Genomic DNA, 20,864 nt, shown 5'->3' with positions numbered 1-20,864 from the left:
CAATGCACCCTCCACCACGCAGTGCACAGTGGCTAGCGGACTACATATGTCCAAAGGGATTTCAAAAACTAAGTTATACATTATTACGGCATGCCAAATAATTTTACTGACTACTGCACAACGCTTCGAAGGGACAAAGGTACAGGACACTGTTTTTCCAACAGTCGCAAAGCATCTGCAAAAACAGTGGTCGGAACGTTTTACTAACCACTCAAAAAATCTTCAAATGTGTGTGAATTCCTAAGAGACCCAAACTACTGAGGGCATCAGTCCCTAGACTTACACACTACTTAAACTAACTTATGCTAAGAACAACACCCACACCCATGCCCGAGGGAGGACTCGAACCTCCGGCGGGAGGGGCCGTGCAATCCGTGACATGGCGCCTCTAACCGCGTAGTCCAGACATTTCGTTTCTCGACTGTAGAAATCCTCGCCTTGGTTAAGAAGCCATTCGAGAACCGCTGCAAAAAGGGTCGTCATCGCTGGAAAATCTCTTTCCTCCTCCCCAGATGTTATTTCAGCTTGCCGAAAAGATGGAAATCGCACGGTGTAAGATGTTCCTTCTTCCCTGTTAGCATCATCACCCATGCCTGTGCGATCCTGGTCAATTTGTTGGGACGGCTGGTCGCGATATTGCACCTGGTCCATACACCGTAAGAATTTAACGGTGGGGGAGATGTACTCTTGTGACGATGTATCACTCTTGTTGCACAATGGTCTTAGTGTTGGGACGACATGTTAACTTATTTTCTGAACTCCATGCGTAATTGCTGAGGTCGATATATGTAGCCCATATTCAGCTCGATTGACTCACAGTCATCTACGCAAGTATAAAGTATACAGCCAAGACCCGCAATGCAACGAAAGTCGTTGTACAGGACGTGCAGTGTTAACGGCCGCCACATCAGATCTTCGTCCACTTAATCAGTTTCGACGTTTGTCTTGAACCGGCGTATACAGTACTACTTCGACGCTCGGAACAAAATCCACACGTGACTGCGATAACTGCATGCTGGCCGACGAAGGCAGAAGCAAAGTCAGAGCTGGGCGGGGGAAAGGATACCGCACCGCGGGTGATCGATTAAGCCGTTTTGCAGCTGGTTCGCGTCAAAAATAACGACTTTCTGCCGACAGACTGTACTAGTTGCCGCAATCTGTACACATGCCCGCCTCCACTACGTGCGAGTGTCGGTGCTGCCACATGCCCGCTTCTCAAATGACTGTTTGCATCTGATGAAGAAACAAACACGTCTCCCCTATCTCTACCGCTCCATTCAGTATTTGAAGTAACGGTGTCAACACACTTCCGACAATACTGCACACGCTTGCTACGTGCTACTGCTACGCACTATTTTACGCGGCGCAACACTGAACAATAACTTTGGAACACGGAGAAAAAGCATTGCGGTAAACGTCCCAGTGAATAAAGACGGAAATGAAAACCGTTTAGAGCCGTGCAGCTGCTGTCAGTACAGTAGCGCGTGCCTGCAGCGCAAAAAACACACACACACACACACACACACACACACACACACACGAGCCCGGTCCAGTGAAAAGGTAATGTCTGCAGCCAAATAAAACAGAGATCGAGTTCCTGTTGCAGTCCAAAATAAATAATAAACTAACCAAGGCCACTTTAACTGCCTCACTGAACTGAGAACAGCTTAATCTTCCTTCATACTCATTCTTACGTATTCTTCCTCTGGGTGCTCCGTAGAACTATTAGGAACAAAATGGAATATGTGGGTGAGGACAACGTTCTCGTGGAAACGGATCATCCTCATTAATGTTCCTGTCTTCCTCCTGTGACACAGAAACTCCGCCCCTCTGTTACTGCAACTACATTGACTTGTGCGTAACCTAGGGCGCTCACATTAAGAGGAGCCGGAGGTGGTCAAATCCAAAAAATTACGACTTTTTTTTTGCTACCGAAAATTAATTGGAACATTCCTCTTTAATGTAAACTTTGAATTATTGTTCTACTCGCCCTAGAAGTGGAGTTATTACCATTTTCCCCACGCCTGCAGAGGAAATGGGCGGCCGCTGAATGCATCTAGCACCCTCTCGTGACTTCCTGGCGAACTGCTTGGGATTTTCTCGGCCTGTTTACGCATACAGCGCCTTATGTTACGCATACAGCGAGTGTGCAAGGGTTGGCTACATTGTTTTCTGTGACAAATATTACCCGTATTTCCTTACAGTTTACTCCTATTTTCCTCAGAATTTCGAACATCTTGCTCCATTTAACATTGTCGTACACTTTTGTTCTGGTTACGATGCCACGTTTTAGTAACCGTGTATGTAAGAAGAGGAAGAACGTAGGGAAAAGAAAATTAACACTAATACCAAGTTGCGATACTACAATGAACAAGAGCGCGGAACATCGTCTCTTTGCTGTTTACCGTTTCGAATTAGTTCAGTGTTGCGCCGGTTGTTGGTAGTATTATACTTCTTGTGTAAAGCGGGTAATATGCAGTATGTACAAGAATCAGGAGGGAACAATAAAACCAATTTTTCATGACTTAGCACAGCCAGGATTGTTACACAAATGTCTACACGGAAAGACGCAGAATCCTATTGAGAGCGTAAACAATTTGATTTGGAAAGCGATTCCTAAAAGGGTGTTTGTAAGCATAAAAACACTGCACTTTGGCATTTATGATGCAATAGCAACCTACAACCAAGGGAACAGTGTGAAGTGTGAAATTCTGAAGGCATTAGGATTTACAGCTGGGGTGAACACTGTACGAGTACTAAGAAATATTGACAGAGAAAGGATAAGAGGAGCAGAAAGAAGAGAAAGGCATATGAAGTACGATGGAACAACAGGCCAGAAAAGAAGACAGAAGAGGAAGCTTTTGGAGGATGAAGAAGAAGACCCTGATAATCCATCCTATAGTGCAGGAATGTATTGAGAAACTTTGATAGCCATTTCCCGTAAATTAGAATTTTTCGAATATAAGGAACATTTTCTCAAAATCCACTCAAGCTAGAGAGATGAAATTTTTATACAGCACTCCTAGTGGTCACACTTACATTGTAACACAGCCATTTGGCAATATGTTCAGTAGTTTCATTTCAGTTTAATTATAAAGCAATTATTTGTAAAAAAAATTTGGGTCATTAATAAAAAAATAATTGGAAGGAAACTAGAAAAGATACTCCAAAATCCCTCTGTCATAACTGCAATACTAAACCACTCTATATGTAAAAAAAATTCAAATTTTTCTAATTGGTAGTTTATTCATAAATGTTCCTCAAACTCAGTGATTTTAACATGGGCAGTATAGGCACCTCCGGCTCCCCTTAAGTAACGTTTGTCCCCGCTTGGCACAAAACGTAAACGAGAATAGATAATATCTATATACTATGCCGTTTCACAAACTAATCTTTCCGAGAAGTTATGTAACAAACGTTGGATTCCTTAATGCTCAAATTGCTATTATAATGAACATCTAGTAGCCAGACTCAAATTTCACCACGGATACTTCCGTGAACATCTTCGTAGGATGCACATCGTAGAGAGATCTTTCTGCTCCTGTGGAGGAGAAGAAAATGCAGATCACTTTTTCTTTCAGTGCATCAGACTACATGGAAGTACTATAATCCATTTACAAGCCTTACCTGTGAACCTTGGTCATTTGTTGTGAACTTGTGTGAAGGCTTTATTACCAACACAGTTCATAGACTTTCCCACTCGATGTACAAAATCACTGCTGCAGCATATATCCTAATCTAATCTAACTTGATGTTACAATTATTATACGATATTACTCTATCTGTAACTATGTATGTACTGTCTAAAACGTGAGTATGCGTGCAAACTGACCAATTTTCTAACACCAGTTTTGTATCTGTACGTGGATGTTTTATTTTCCTATGAACTGGCTGAATGGTGAAAGCTGAAGGCCAATAGTTTCAATTGAAAATTACTGTTAGTGTTTAAACGCCTATTTAGAGCGCAGTTGCTGGGAAGCATTGGTTTCATCAAATATCTCAAACGATCGAAAGTTCCGTTGTTAAGGAATAGTCTCAGCATGCCTTAAAACTACAGACTGGCCCAAGAAAATTTTTGCACAGATAACTTCCACACTGAGGGAATTCTCATTTTTGCTGGTTTAATAGTTTGCTGTTCTGGCAATTGACACTTCAGCGTAGCTTTGTAGCGTGATAGTCACCACATAAGCGCTTTTGTTTTGTTCTCAGTTGAGTGAGTAACTATGACTGATGCATGGCTGATATTCAATGAAAAAAAGACAATTTTGAAGTTGTTCCTTAATCAGTGAGGTTCAACGCCAATGATGAAATGAGTTTCAAGCAAAGCCTCATAAGAACTGCGCGCATTAGGGACAAATTTGAAGTCTATGGCCTTGTTACAGATTTACACAAACAAAGATGTGGACGACTATGGACGACCTGCAACAGTACCAAGTACAGCGAATTCCCAAGATGTGTTAAATTCGCTCGCTCACCACAGAATCTGCGAGGCAGTGTGGCCGCCAATCTAGGGCGAGTCTCCAAGTGTTCAGCGCATTTTTGAAGATTGCAAGGTTTATGGGCTACACCCGAGACTACAATAACACAATGAACGAGAACGATCCAGATCGCTGAATGGAGTACTGGGATTGGTTTAATGGCACGGGGCGCAACAGTAAAGAGTTGATTGAGTAGTCTGATGAGGTGCAATCTTAACTCAGTGGTACAGTAAACCGGCACAGCTGCGTTTACGGGCCCGCTGCAAATCCGCACGTCAATGCGAACAAAGCCGTGAATTCACCGAGGTTTGACTGAGCCGTTCTTTCTTGACGGCACAGTTACCGGTGAGGTCTACCTAGAGAAGGTTCGGACATCCGTTTTAGCTGTCATTCAAGAGCTGTACAGGGATGAAAAGTTTCACTGTCAGATAGATGGTGCCACACCCCAGTAGCGTAATAGTATCAGGGAGTATCTCAACGAAAATCTAACCGCACAGCAGATAGGCAGAACACGTGCTGTCTAGCATCCATCACGTTCTCCATACTTGAAGCCTCTGGACTTTTACCTATGGGGCACCACTGAAGGACATCGTCTACCGACAAATACCACGCACATTGGATGAGCTTCGAGAATGCATCGAACATTCCTGTGAGATATCCCATAGGACACGTTACAATAGGTAGTTCGTGCAGCAGTTCAGCGGCATTGCCTCTATATGGACCTCAATGGCGATCACTCCGCACACCTACACTGCTTTCAACAACTTTACGCTTTACTTGCACCGAAAATGAAAGACTTCCGTCAGTCGGTTTCGAAGTTATAAGCAATTAAACTGTGTATACAATTTTTTGGGTCACACTGTATTTGAGGCAACTTGTAGAAAATCTAAATTAACCAAGTCGATCAGGTATCAAGTGAGAAAAGGTGGAGATACAGACGACGACACGGTGCTTACTAACGATCAGTAGTCAGCCAAACGTTCTTACATAGACGCTTCAAGCATCAGTGACTTCCACAATGAACTAAGGACAATGTTTATGAGAATAGTTTTTCCAATTTCAAGTAAGCTATTCACCAGACTGCCACGTCCTTGTTTCCACTACGAAGAGGGAAAGTATGAAATTTGTAAGTGGTATTTGCGCGTAACGACAGCCGTTATCTCATCTGCTTATAATTCGTATTACGCAACAGCTTCAGTCAAGGAGGTGTCTGGAAATCACAAATTCACAATCACGTAACTTCGGGAGGTGTGGCTCGCTTGTTAGAAAGCACTAACAACAACAATCGTAAATTTCCAGGCACGTAGGTGACAAACAAAACTAACACATTGAACACTATCGAAATTACAATATCTCACACGCAGATAGCAGTGCCGTTCTTAATCATGAAGATAACGTTGGGCATACAGTAGGTGATGCAACAACGCGACGGTGACTTGTCATCGGGGAAATCTAGTGGCCAATTCCGGTGCGAGAAAACCAGCTCATCTTTCCCTATACCTTCTCATGTAGATGCCGAATGGTTTCTTTATACTAGAGAAAGAGCGTCTCATATAGCTTGTCTGACAATAGCGGATTAAATACGGATAACAAAATGCGTAGACAAGTCAACACAGATGAGAACAGCGTTACAAGATTTTGACTGTATGTAGTTACAGCTGATGTAAAACAGGTTGTTCAGCTTTCCTGAAATGGTAGCACCGAGTACCGTTAACGGCTCTTCTGGCTCTTACACTGGAGAGGAAATCAGAAGTGACTCACACAAGGAAGCTGGACCACTGGTGCTTCCCCGAGTGTTCCTGGAAGCTGGTCGGTCACTATGACGTTACGCAGGAGGCTCTTTCTCAGACTTTAGCCATCTTGGCCAGCTGCATGAACTATCAGCCACATTCCTCCGTAAACGACTGCGCAACTATAATCATTGCGCATCTCAAAAAGTCGTAGAAAGATTGGAAATATACCAGTAAACTCTTCACATTTCCAAAAAGATAATTGTTTTCTATACAGAGACCTTTGGTGCCAAGCCTACAGTAACGCATTAAAGGCTACACTAATGATGAATTTGTAAAGCTGTAACTGATTAGTGTCTTTCGCCTTTTTATTTTAGACAGTCTTTGGCTAACATGCACTAATAAACAGCATGTTTGAAGTTTCATCGTTTATTCCCTGCATGCGAGGTAGTAAATGCTTGGTACTATACCCCGCTACAAAAAATACAGGGTTGTATACACGAGGGCGCGTTATGTCGTGGCCTCCTGGCTTCGTATGTTCCGTTTGGTCGTTTCGTTAGTTTGTAAAAAACGAAACTTTCCTGCAATGTACAGTTGATATTTTCATTAGGATGCCACGTTATTTTGTAAAACAAAATTGTCAACGTTTTCTGTAATGTAGATTTGATATTTCTTTTCTTTTAAAATCTTATCAATAAAAAGACAATGACTGCGGAAGCAACACTGAAAACTAATAGGCAGCCAGTTGCCCATGTATGACGGCAACACCCACAAAGGTGTCCTGTTGAGTACTGTAGGTAATATGTCAGTTTGGTTGTGTCAATCAGTAGCAATGGACGCAGAGTCTAAGATCAATGAGGGTGCTTGTTGCTCACTGTGTACTTTGCTGTGCCTTTTAGCACCATATTGTACGAATAATCACGGTTAATTGTAATGTTTGTTTGTAAGCATATGAGTCCCTATAATATGAACATAGGTACTGTTTGTACACATTATGTGTACTTTGTAATTTTTAAATGTGTGGTTTGAAAATGGCCGTGTCAGCTTGAAACCAGTAAACACATACACAGAATTTGCGTACTGTGTCTGCGTGTAATTTGACCCCATGTGAAGTTGTGTTCACATTTTCGAATCGCATAACTGAGGCGGGACGTAGTACCACCCTCCTATTCACCTCGTCAGATGTGAGAAACCACCTAAAACCCACATCCGGACTGGTCAGTGCACCGGCCCGCTTCGTTAAACCACCGGGCGGAGCTGATCCGGTGACGGCGCGCCTCCCCGATCCCAGGAGTGTTGTACTCATGCACGCGGCTATCCGGGCGGGCCTCCCAAATCACCTAAAAATTTAAGAAATCATTCTGACTTCTATGCTGTAAAGAAACAAGTAATACCTCGCTATTTGCTATCCATCCCGATTTTGCAGCTTCAACGGCCAGTAGGGTACACACACAAGGCAAATACGTTGGCCAATCTAAGAACATCGTTGTCGTGAAATGTAGTTATAAAATGTACGAGATCCAAGCGGTAATGGACAAATAAATGATAGCTGTCCCTGAAGGTAAAATGATAATTTCGAGGATGTTATTAAAAAAATACTAGCTGGAAGTGGGGGTGAATTACGCTTGTAGTTAAGCATACGGTAGCCACTTTTAGCTGACACTTTTCGAGTACATGTATGCCTTGCGCAGGCGCGGAGTCGACAACCAGCGCAGCGAGGAGAAGTTACGAGAGCGCCGCGGCGGAGCGCGCCTCGTGTTGGCTTGTGCGTCCGCCTTTGTCGTCCAAAATTACAGGTCCGCGCGCTGCCCGACGCGGGTGTTATTTCCGGCATCCCTCCCCTCCCCACGTCCTCCTCCCACTCCCAACCCCCTCCATTTCGGCATGTGCTGAGCTGGCGCCAAGACAATCAGATACGCGACCGTCCCTTGCGCACCTCTCCTGCGTTCGAAGCCGGATGCCTGCGCCTCGCAGCAGTCCTCTCGGAGCCAATAAGCATATTACGACACCACACGGATAACTCACTACTGGGACCGCGACGACGACCCCTCACTCAACCCCCCTTTTTTTTCGACGGCCATTCTCTATTTGTGAGACCATGTTGTGACATTCAGTCCAAAGATACAGATCTTCGCGACACTTTGTCCCGTTCACACCTTCCTATCCCAGTGTAACCACACGCACTTCCCTCCAGTACCAAACTGATGATTCCTTGATGTCCCAAAGGTATCTTATCACTTCTTTTAGTCAAGCTGGTCAAGAAGAATGTAATAATTCCAATCCCAAAAAAGCAGGTGTTGACAGATGTGAAAATTACCGAACTATCAGTTTAATAAGTAACTGCTGCAACATACTAACGCGAATTCTTTACAGACGAATGGAAAAACTAGTAAAAGCCGACCTCGGGGAAGATCAGTTTGGATTCCGTAAAAATATTGGAATACGTGAGGCAATACTGACCCTATGACTTATTTTAGAAGCTAGATTAAGGAAAGGCAAACCTACGTTTCCAGCATTTAACTTAGAGAAAGCTTTTCACGATGTTCACTGGAATGCTCTGTTTGAAATTCTGAAGGTGGCAGGAGTAAAATACAGGGAGCGAAAGGATATTTACAATTTATACAGAAACCAGATGGCACAAGAGTCGAGGGGTATCTAAGGGAAGCAGTGGTTGGGAAGGGAGTGAGACTGGGTTGTAGCCTCTCCCCGATGTTATTCAATCTGTATATTGAGCAAGCAGTGAAGGAAACAAAAGAAAAATTCGGAGTAGGAATTAAAATCCATGGAGAAGAAATAAAAACTTTGAGGTTCACTGATGACATTGTAATTCTGTCAGGGACAGCAAAGGACTTGGAAGAGCAGTTGAACGGAATGGATAGTGTCTTGAAGGGAGGATATAAGATGAACATCAACAAAAGCAAAACGAGGATAATGGAATGTAGTCGAATTAAGTCGGGTGATGCTGAGGGAATTAGATTAGGAAATGACACAAAGTAGTAAAGGAGTTTTGCTATTTGGGGAGCAAAGTAACTGATGGTCGAAGTAGAGGGGATATAAAATGTAGACTTGCAATGGCAAGGAAAGCGTTTCTGAAGAAAAATTTGTTAACATCGAGTACTGATTTAAGTGTCAGGATGTCGTTTCTGAAAGTATTTCTATGGAGGTTAGCCATGTATGGAAGTGAAACATGGACGATAAATAGTTTGGACAAGAAGAGAATAAAACATTTCGAAATGTGGTGCTAAAGAAGAATTGCTGAAGGCTAGATGGGTAGATCACATAACAAATGAGGAGGTATTGAATAGAATTGGGGAAACGAGAAGTTTGTGGCACAACTTGACTAGAAGAAGGGTCGGTTGGTAGGACATGTTCTGAGGCATCAAGGGATCACCAATTTAGTATTGGAGGGTAGCGTGGAGGGTAAAAATCTTAGAGGGAGACCAAGAGATGAATACACCAAGCAGATTCAGAAGGATGTAGGTTGCAGTAGGTACTGGGAGATGATGAAGCTTGCACAGGATAGAGTAGCATGGAGAGCTGCATCAAACCAGTCTCAGGACTGAAGACCACAACAACAACAGTCAAGTTGGGCAATAATTTTTTTTCTCTTCAGTTCGATTCGGTAGCACATTAGTTACACAACATACCCATCTAATCTTCAGCATTCTGCTTTAGCGCTTCATTCCGAAAGCTTTTATTCTCTTCTTGTCTGAATTGCTTATCGTCCATGTTTCACATCCGTGCAAGGTTGCACTTCAAACGAATATCTTCGAAACAGACTTCCTAACACCTAAGTCTATATTCGATGTTAACAAATTTCTTTTCTTCAGACTCTCTTTCCATGCCACTGCCAGTCTGCAGTTTATATCTTCTCTGCTTCGGCCATCATCAGCTTGCCCGAACAACAAAACTCATCTACCACTCTGTCATTTCCCCATCTAATTCCCTCAACATTGGCCGATTTAATTCGATTAAATGCTATTGACCTTGTTTTGCTTTTCTTGATGTGCGTCTTATATCTTCCTTTCGAGGCACTATCCATTCCGCTCAGCTGCTCTTTCACGTCCTTTGCTGTCTCTCAGAGAATCACAGTACACCGACAAATCTCTAGCTTTTTATTTTTTCTGTCCGAACTTTAACTCCTCTAAATTTTTGTTTGGTGTCCTTTATGCCTTTCGCTCCTTGTATTTTGCCTCTGCTACCATCATAATTTCAAGGAGTGCATTGCACTCAACACTGTCGACAGCTTTCTGTATGTCTAAAAACGCTATAAACGTAGGTTTGCCCGATTTATTAATCTGACAGTACGGGGATATTCACATCTGTCAGCATCAGTTTTGTTTGGAAATGGAATTCCTGCATTCTTCTGTAAGTCTGAGGGTACGTTACCTGTCTTATATATCTTTCACACCAAATGAAACACTGTGTCGTGGCTGGTACAAGGATATCAAACTATAGTACTTCCAAAATATCGGAGACAGAGGCTTCGCGTAAGAACAGCACTCCCTGTAAGATTCCAATAGTTGGCAATAAAAATATCAACAGTCTGCCTATGTACAGTTAACCGCCACTATTTACCCAATGTTTCATTTCGAAATCATTGGCTATATACCCGATATCTAATATCTATTGTTTTTTTCTACAGAAAACAATCACAATATTTTAACCAGCCAGTACGACTAAACAATAGTTTAAACCATGGTTAGATTTTCAACTAGATAACGCGATGTCACACCATTTATGAGACATAGCCAATATAATGGTCATTTTAAACGTATGATGATGTACCTGCTGTCCAGTCAATTGCTTGTTGGTTGTGTAATAGAGGCTTTATGTCTCCAGGGTAAACGCCATACTATCTGCTGATGAGATCGAGATTTTTCTTCGAGATGGCTATACCATAGAAATATCGGATTCGAGCCAGTGTCAAAGAAATTCGAGGTATTACGTCAAAGGAAAAGCGGCACCAGAATCAATCGGCTCTTATGAAAATGATGGAAAGTGATGTGCAGCGTAACAGCCATAAAAGAACAAGGAAGAACAGAGCATGCAAGTTCAGAGAGTGAACCACAGCACATTACTCGTACGGGAAGCTGTAATTGGCATGCCCCAGACCATAGGGACACACAGATGCAACGTAAGCTCCTGGTACTCACCGTTTTAGCTAGATAAACTCTTACATAAGCATAAGTAAATGTGGCAGCCACGGTACCGTCCACCAATCACATCTTATCGCGTAGCTTGTAAGAGGTGGGTTGATTTTCAAGTGCAGCTTGTCCTTGTCTGAAGTCTCGTAATTATCTGAATTCGTGCGTGCGATATCAGTTCCCTCTACATAACAGATATTCACCAAGCAAATAACTCGGGAAAGCTAGTAGGACAAATAATTTTTGTACACTATTATTCCTAAAAGAAGAAACGTTATACTATTAGTGTCCCAAGTTCTCTCTAAACTAAAATAGTTTTTTTCAGAATTTCGCAGCTTATCACGTTGTTTGCAAGACAATGAGAAAATAAATCACAATGACTTTCCGTGAGAGACTGGAATTACTACTCGGGCATAGGATCGGTATATAATTTTGTCTCCCTTAGCCAGCAGAAGTCATCAAAGTTTCAAATCTCGATGGATGGTGTCCTGCGTGCTTTGCTGGGGTGATGTCACTGGGAGTATCGGAGAGGAAAGGGTATCTGGCCTAGCTAAAACACAGTATTCTATTCACCGCCCATTACACTATTTTATTTCTCATGATGTTCATTTCCGTTTTAAAGTAGATTCGACCTGAGAAAAAGCACTGCTCTATTGCTAAGCTGTATCACATCTGACAGGAATGCTATTCCAGCAAGGTAAGCAGGAAAGATTCAGTGAAGAGTGGGATTGCAGAAGGAAGAGCTCTGAACACGTAAGTGTGGCCATGTGGTCTGCTGGAACTGCACAACAGCCACAATGTCCGTGGAATTTTCCTCAAGCAATTCTGGCAAATCAGGAGCGAGCGCGTGTTGCATCGTCTTGTTGAAAATCCAGGGTTCTGTAGGAAAACAAACTGGCGCACATAGACAATAAGTACTGCACGATTCGCTACAGAGATAATGGCAAACCTCTCAGGTGCCAATCTGAACGGTGTTCTGTTCGCAGGCTGGATACATTGCCTCGTGTGAGTCTCTATCCTTCCATGTCGCGAATGGTATGTCTGCTTACTGGTGGTAGTCGTCCAGCACTGAATTAGTGAACAGTTTTTCATACTGTGTCTCGTCCAGACGCTGTTACAATTCGCGACAGTTGACCCTTGATCACTGCCAATAAGACATTGTCTATGGCAGCTGGGTCAGGCGCAGCGATATTCCACGATCTGGGGTGCTCGTGGAGCACCTTTCACAAGGTGGCGCGTGAAAACCTCATTACTTTCACGACACCTGAGACGGAGCATCCCATGCGTTGGTTACTATCTATCACATGCGCAGATGTCGCGTACGCTACGTCGGCACAGTGGGTTTGCATAACTGCACCGACCACCCTAGCTTGCCTCCCTCCTCGATCCAAATTCCCATTCACGCCTCAGCCCACTTGGTATTACGCACATCTGTAATGATCCACGTTTTTGCGAGTACTATGCACGTGTCACATTAATTCGGAGCGACCCGATTCTGTTACCAGTAACTCAGAGATTCCAGTCTGCGCAAGTGGCCAGGAGAGCAGTGTTCTGACCATAGGCCCATGCAATGTTGTCGAATTAAGACGTCATAGGCAGACGATGACGCAGCTATTGACCAGCCGACAGGTCAATATCCGACAAGACGGCAGCACCGTCAACTTTGCTAACTTAATGGAGGAGTAACATTGAAGTATTTTTTTAAGTCACGTTAATATATACCCGCCCATCTTCCTCTTGTATTTGTCATTCTTACCCTAAATCGCATCCCGACGTATTGGTAAGGAAGAAAAGAAGGAAGATTAGAGTTTAACGTCCAGTCCAAGACGAGGCCATTGGAAATTAAGAACAGACTGCGCCACAGGAGGTGCAAAGTGCTGTTGTGACGATCTTATACGCAATAAAAGCGTCCTATGTCGCAATTTTGTACGAGATCTAATTTGACAAAACATTTCTAGTACCACTGTGCTTTTACGGAACTGGAGTACTATTTGATAGAAATAATTCGTCGTCAGGGCTTACACTACGACACCTTACATGTTTTTCGTGCGAGGATTATTCTGTATGCTGGTCTGCCACAAGTTTCTAGCATTCATTACTTTAAAAACTGGAAATGTCTAGAAATTCAAAGCGAAATACACGAAGACCCATTCGCTTCAAACTGCACACAGAACTGCGGTGAAAGTGCGCTATTTACACTTTAAGACATTCCTATCTTGACTCGACCCCTAATTACGAAAGCCTCTCCGCACTCGTTCGTTATCTTCCTGTCAGCGTCCAAAACACTACGTTAAAAAGAGTGCCTGTTTACAAGTAATCACAAATCCGTGTGTTGCTAGAATCTAAAGTCGTTTGTAAAAGTCGTTTTGTTGCACATACCAGCTGATAAGGCCCTGGCCCTGGCAATTTCAACAAATCGCAGTCTTCGAGAAATATGTAACTAATTCGAAACATGTTAGCATACAGAAGAGTGCATATGGCAATTTCGTAATTTCTGTCGGACTTCAACAGGGTAGTGAGAATATCAAAATTGAAAACAATCAAGAAAGAATATTGCGCACCATCAAAGCTTCCACCCTAGAGGAAGTATTCAGATACTTAAACTTGGAAAATGGAACAGGAACGCGTGTTAGTGGAGCATATCTCACCTATTCACCTATCTTCATTTTGCTGATGATAGTATAGTTTCTCCTGGTGCAAGGAAAAGTAAATATATATATATAACTGATGGTTGTGCAAAATGCAATAGAAACATGCATGTGGAAATTTAGTAAGAGATACAGGAAAGAGCTGAAATAGATCAAACAATAGCCTGGAGTGGGAAACGTATTTATGACAAATGAAAAAACAGAGGTGGGCAGCTAAACGTGCAGCCAGGTGAATGGAAGTTAGATTCAAAGACATAAGAAAAAACCCAGGAATAACATGGATGCGTGTGAATGACAAATGACTGGAAGGGTCTAGAGGCACCATTTGTCCATCAGAGAATGCCAAGTGGTGGTGGTGGTGGTGGTGGTGGTTGTTGCTAATGGTAGTGGTCAGTAACCAACACCTTTGGTAATACTTTAGTTATAACTTGGATGTGGGATGTTACTGGATGTGTGGGAGCACACCTGAGGTACACGTTGATGAGAAGATGCTGTAAAAATGTTCCGTACTAATGTTCTAAAAGTGGCAGAAACATCATGCTGGGGATTGTGAGATTTTTGACGGGTTAAAACTGTTTATCGGGCAGCAACTGTAACCCAGGCAAATTATTAGCGCAGAACGATCTGACTGTCGTAACTGATCTAAACTGGCAAAGAGAAAAAAATTTAAAACATTAATTGCGATGAAAGGCATATAAATTGTCCAATTAAAAATTGGATCGGTGTACTCTTCTTTGTGACTATGTCACACTTCATACGGACAAGTGCTTTTTTGGAGCAAAGCTCTCGAGGACGCACCATCGCCACAATGCATGCCTTATTAAACCTGCCTGTACCCCTGCTACGTTTTCACTAAAGCTTTCCTTCATACTATGCCGGACAAGAACCCCTGGCCGAAGAAAACGGCACGGAAAGACAATCCACAGAGTTCAAACAGCTCTGCCTTAAAAGCAACACAAGTGCGCAAGCAGTAAGCTTAAAGCTCTTAAGAATCCATTAACTGGGTTTCCATATTTTTATTTGCTGACGTTTTACGAGTTACAATAGATTCAGTGTTACCAGTCGAGCTGCAGCCTGCTTTAACGGCCGCGATTCTTCCCAGAACCAGTCCAAGAAACCAGAGTCTCAGATCAGCTTGTCGCCTGAAGCTGACAGCAGTCGAAACTCTGCGGCACTTCAAACGTACGAGACAGTGGCATTCCGGAGAGCCCTTGAGAGTTCAGCGGAAACGACAGTCGGGAGCGCTTGAGAGCAGTGCCTGCTTCTGCGGTTGCGCGGAAGCAGAAACGGCAACGGGAGGTCTTACGTAGCCGCCGTGACGATAACGAGACACTGACAAAACAAGGACAGAAGCAGTGGCATGCCGCTAGCAGCAGCTCTTGCGTCTCTTTCGAAGCAGCGATAAGGATGCAGGCCACCTTACGGGCTGCTATTTCCCCGGCGAGCAATAGCTTACGCAACAGCAATTATTACTATGCACGACAATATAGCTGCTCCATTATTGTGAGTAGAGGGGAACTTTATTAGCATGCTCCGTTGTCTTTATTCATTTATTTATTTACGGTTACTTATTTTTTATCTTCCACTTGCTGAGAAACCTGCTCCAACTTTGAACACTACTGTAGTCACTTCATGCATGTACACATTACGGGAATACTGTACTCTGTATTTTAATATGGACACACACACACACACACACACACACACACACACACACACACACACACACACACAAAAGAAAGCAATCACTTAAATACAGACCGGCTGTACAATGGGAAATCCGAACAAATGATTTCTTTCAGTCACTGACCACTGATGAAATGAGTCACGTTAACTGTCAGAAAAAAACCTAGGCTCATCTTGGGGTCGAAACACACACATTTGAATCTGGCATCTCAAACACATGAAACACCGAAGCCTCTTAAAAAAATCATAACGGAAAACAAAGACTGTGGGCGATTTTGTTCATAGCAATTCATTTGTGGCAATACTCCAGCCAGTCGATTCACTGATTTACTTCTTAAGCCACGATCATTGGTACTTCATTATGTTGTAAATTACGTCTACTGTTAAGCTTCTCGCACTTTTAATGGCTAGAAAACTGCACACAAGGATTCCGGCTATGGTTTCCGCAGTTTCTGTACAATTACTGTATAGTTATTTCAAATACTAGTTCAAAAGATGGATTTTAAACACCTTTAGTAATTACACATGAAAGTTATAACCTTTTTCACATTCTCAGTGGCGAGCCCAAATATTTACTTATAGTTTAACAGGCAAAACGAAATATTCTTATCTCATGATTATATTTTCTGGCCTGCGAGTAACGTCATTATTTAAGCCTGTTATTTCATAGAACGGCTATTGTATTCAGTAATGTATTGACATTAACGAAAACGTCAATGTAATGCTTGATTAGGTGTGTGCTCTTGTGTGTGAAGACTGATCTGCAATACTGAATTCTTTGTTAATCGCTGGTCCTTTATTTCCGGAGGTTATGTTACCTGCACGTTTTAACCTAGATTGTTAAACCCCCGTAAAATCGACGATTACAGTAGGCTATAAAAATGGACATTTTTTACTTAATTTGTCATGTAACATATCACTGGACATCTAATAACTGCAACTAACTAACGCAAAACCTGTAAATTATGAAGTTCTTTGAATAAAGTGCGGAATAGTAAACTTTACGATATTTTGTAGCAATGTAACTATTTCCCCGTTTACTGTTCTAGAGTTAAGCCGAGCAAAAATACAGCAACGGACATAGCGCTTTTTAATGAATCTCCAACTTTTAAGAGCAAGGCTTGCAGCGAACTGAAACACTCTTCAGTTTACCTACTACTTTCACAGTAGTAATAATAAATTTAGAATGCTTGTGTTAGTACAGTCCATGTGGAGGAATCAGATACATCACAACAAGCAACTAGCGACATATTTATTTATGAAGAACCTGTTTAATTCATTTGCGGGCACTAAAAGCAAAGTCGGTGTACTGACTAGGCAATTCCCTCATTCGAGTCCAGCGATTTAGTTCCTCGTCGTTTCTGGTCGTTACGTCACTAACCAGCCGTCAATAGGCACTGTTCAGCAGCTACGGCTTTATCTCAGATTACGCTCCGCTTCGTCGCTTTGTATTATTCATGCTGTATGAGTAATTAATTGAAAGGTTCCCTCACGCACTCCGCCGCTCTGCCGACGTCATCAGCTGCGCCTCGAAAGGATCGCATTCTCGTTTACTCGCACACAACAATCTGAAACAGTCCATGCTCGGATGGTGTCAGTCCAATTGCCTTTCGGTCGCACTCCCTCATGGTAGAATCTGCTATCATCGCCTTCGCTAAGACAATGACAGCTGCTACACCTCAAAATGCGCCCCATACTAAGTTGTTCTTCTTACCTTATTCCCATTTTACCCCGTCCGGTATATCCAGCTGCAAACCCCAGCCTCATCATTTCATACCGCATGTAGACTGCCAGACACTGCAATGTACGAATACTATAAAGTGTGCAACATTTTAGTAACGGAAGTCGCTACGGACGAGTATTAATGGAGACGCCGCAGTTTTAGAGAGAGGATTCAGCAATGAGATACTCCTGTAAAATACACTTTAACATTTTATCTGAGCCACGAGTGTGTAAACTTACTTCTGCAAACGGCCATACCACTTACTGCTGCAACATAGATAATAGTATCTTACTTACATTGCTGTCCCTAGCAATGTCATTACGCAACACGCAGTTCTGTATCTAGGCTTCAAAAACCACGCACGATATTGTCGTATTCTTTCGCTCACTACATGAAAACTAGTAGTCCTACAGAAAAAATGAACATGACATTTTTGTAGAAAAATTAATGTAATTTTGAGTTGGAAGATGGTATCGCTAAAAGCCGTAATTTTCGAGTTATTCAAGAAAAACGTACGAAATGACCTTCGCACTCTCGACTCCCACATACAGCCTCCACCGCTCAAAATTACCTCGCATGTCGTTCATGGCACTCCCTCCTACCACTGTACAAAATCCTGCGGCCGCGCGGGGTAGCCGCGAAGTCTTGGGCGCCTTGCCACGGTTCGCGTGGCTCCCCTCGTCAGATGTTTGAGTCCTTCCTCGGGCATGTGCGTGTTCTTGTTTTGTCCTTTGTGTAAGTTAAAGTTAGATTAAGTGGTGTGTAAGCCTACGGACCGACCACCTCAGCAGTTTTGTCCCGTAGGAACTTACCACAAATTTCAGATTTCCAAAAATCCTGCGACTGCGCGAATTATTTCTCCACATTCGACCTCTTTTTGCATTTCACTGACTGGTCTTATTTCGCCACCGGCATAGCTGAACACTTACAAACTGTAAAATTGGCGTTTGTGTAAATTTTACATATTGATTTTGTGACTTTTAACCGAATGAAATAATTACCTTGCTGTATTAGTCAGGAATTCTGACTACGAAAAAACTGTGCTTGTAAGTCTGGATCGAACTGTCAACGTAATCAGTTTTAGCGTCACGTTTAGCTAAGTCATTTTTCTTTCTTTACCGTCTGGGACACGTTTAAATTTATAATGTTAAGATATAGTCCATTATGCTGGTGGCGTAACAGCCTCATCAACAGACCCCAAAAAAAGGTTGACTATCGGAATACGACGTGTAGTCTGAAATCTTTGTACAGTGGTAGCAGGGAGTGCCACGAATTACGAGTAGAAATTCTGACTTGAGAGGGATGTGAGCGGGGTAGAGGTCCGTTGGGATGTAAGTTTTGCACGTTTTTCGAGATTAACTCGAAAACTGACCTCCAGTGAAAACGATTCCTGTACAAAAATTAACTACGTTAAATTTCCTACAAAGAAATCCTATTCATTTTTTCTGAAGGATTAGTAATTTGTGAGTAGCTATCGAGAGAATGAAAATCTCGCACGTGGTTTTTGAAGGCCGGTTATAGAATTGCAAGTTGCATGAAACATATGTAGGAGCAGCTCACTCACGCTGCATGTACACGGGTTAGACAAATAATATAGTACAAAGTACACGATGAACCAGAGTGTGCAATCTTCTGCAGCTTCCCACTAGGTGGCGGTTGTTGGGATGTTTAAGGGGGACTAAACAGCGAAGGTCATCAGTCCCCCATTCCAAAAACAGGCGAGACAAATGCACGAAGCAGGTAAAACCCCAAGGGGAAGGAGACTCCCCCCCCCCCCCCCAGGCCCTAAAAGAACACAAATGCGGTAACGAACACTACAGACACGAAGACACCAGACAAAAAGAAACAGAACAAAAGAAGAAGACCGGAGACTGGGTGACTGACCACGACAACAAAAAAGGGAAAGAGTCAACCAATCGACTACACACTAAAATCTGCAACCAAATATGAGAGACCTGAGGACAAGAGACACACAAAGGGAAAGGAGCAGGACCTCCCTAAATGGAGCCATAAAAAGGACTAACACGGATAAAATTTAAAACGTCATCAGCCATGGAGGCATTGTCGCTTAAAACCAAAGGCAAAGTGCCCGGGAGATTAAAAGACTGCCGGAGGGTGCGCAGTCGGGGACACTCCAATAAAATGTGGGCGACCGTCAGCCGGGACCCACACCGACACAGGGGGGGGATCCTCCTGACGCAAAAGATGGCCGTGCGTCAGGTAGGTATGGGCTTCCCACTAAACACAAGCTATGACGGCTTCCTAAACGCAGGAAACTATATTTAGTAAGTAGTTTGAAATAACGAAAAAAAATCAGTAAATAGAGCAACTACCACCTCCGTTGTGTATGGCTGATGGTTTTAATATTTTCGTCGACATACTGCAGCAACTATAGCAATCTGAGGGGCCTCGAGAAGAATAAATTAGCAATATACTGCCCCGTAACGCGATGTGGATATGGCACACCCAGTGGAAATACGTTGTGCAAACAGATAATTCCCGTATACTTCTGCCATAGGTTCACTGTAGTCCATGTGCGCCCCTGGTAGCTGAGTGGAAGCCGGCACGCTAACTCAGCGTGTTCGGTCAGAGGGCTAGCTGCCCTCTGTAATAAAAAAAACTGAGTTAATGGATCAACAAAGAACTGAAACGGGTGTCTTTCGACGTCCGCCCCGAGCAGATACAACGAACGAAAACGAAGAAAATGAGATTAAATAAAAGGGTTCAGCGCGACGGAATGTCAATCCTACGGGCCCGGGTTCGATTCCAGGCTGGGTCGGAGGTTTTCTCCGCTCAGGGACTGGCTGTTGTGTTGTCCTAATCATCATCATTTTATCCCCATCGACGCGCAGTCGTCGAAGTGGCGTCAAATCGAAAAGACTAGCACCCAGCGAACGGTCTACTCGAGGGGAGGCCCCTGTCACACGACACATACATATTACAGTCCATTACATTATCTACCACTACGCTCCTCTTTTTCAGACACTCTAATGGCAATAAGAAACCACAGATTTCCAGATATAAACCGCAGTAGTTTCAATAGTTCGGCAGAAAGTTACACGAGTATTAATAGTAAGTGAGAACAGTACTGTAACTTGTTGAAAAACTTGGTTTTGAAATCTAACTTAGTGTGATACAGTAACGCAACGTTCTGTATTTCAGGATGTGCAGCTAGTCCGGACCTCCACGATGACGATCCAGTGCCTGATGTGCTGCACCACCTCATTTCATACCAACACACAAAGCTGGAATAATATCACACGCATTGTAACAGCTGCTTCGCTATTCATTATTGTTGATGTAATGACAGCTGTCGTATAAGTGGATTTCGACTGTGTGTCTTCAGACACACAAGATACTCAGCTGCCGGGTCTGTGATGGCCCTTAACCTCTGTACGAAGGACTGATCCCTGCCCTGCTTTATTTAGATAATGTGATGATTCAACCTCGTT

General features: G+C 43.0%; 1 protein-coding gene across 1 annotated transcript in view; it reads right to left on the bottom strand.

Moving 5' to 3' along the window:
* LOC126250116 (clustered mitochondria protein homolog) overlaps positions 1-20,864 on the bottom strand; it is a 355,920-nt gene that overhangs the window by 283,672 nt on the left and 51,384 nt on the right. The gene's annotated exons all lie outside the window — the stretch shown is intronic.

This window comes from Schistocerca nitens, chromosome 1, assembly GCF_023898315.1.
Source record: "Schistocerca nitens isolate TAMUIC-IGC-003100 chromosome 1, iqSchNite1.1, whole genome shotgun sequence".
Classification (NCBI taxonomy): Eukaryota; Metazoa; Arthropoda; class Insecta; order Orthoptera; family Acrididae; genus Schistocerca; species Schistocerca nitens.
The sequence above is the reverse complement of the archived record's forward strand: the minus strand, read 5'-3'. Positions and strand labels throughout refer to the sequence as shown.